A 497-nucleotide genomic window follows, 5' to 3' on the forward strand; every position below is an offset into this window, starting at 1 on the left:
CATTCAGCACATATTTATTGCATAATGTGTAGCTTGCATTATCAATAATAATGGACTGACGTGCTTTATAAATTATGTTGTTTAGATAAGGAATGTTATCACTAAGAATATTGTCTTTGAGACTAGAGCAGTTAGTATATTTCCAAAATGTGAGACAATAGTTACAGAATCTGGGGATGTGTAAATGAAGGTTTACAAGAGAAAGAGTGCCTGTGCTTTGAAAATAATGGCAGAGAATGCAGAGAATATTTTGTAATACTAGAGATGCCATAACAAGAAATTGCATTCGAAAGCAAAGTGTGAAATATTGACTTTTGAGGAGGTTAAAATAGAATATGGCCCCTATGGCCTAGCATTCTAATTCTTCAGCATTCACCACATAGCATTATGGTCATATTGAAAAATATATGTAATAGATTGCCCAGAACATCACATTTTCAAGTAGTTCGACGTCAAAGCAACCTGAATGATCAGCAGAGTATAATCAATACAGAAAT

This window comes from Myotis davidii, unplaced genomic scaffold (assembly GCF_000327345.1).
Source record: "Myotis davidii unplaced genomic scaffold, ASM32734v1 scaffold107, whole genome shotgun sequence".
Taxonomy (NCBI): Eukaryota; Metazoa; Chordata; class Mammalia; order Chiroptera; family Vespertilionidae; genus Myotis; species Myotis davidii.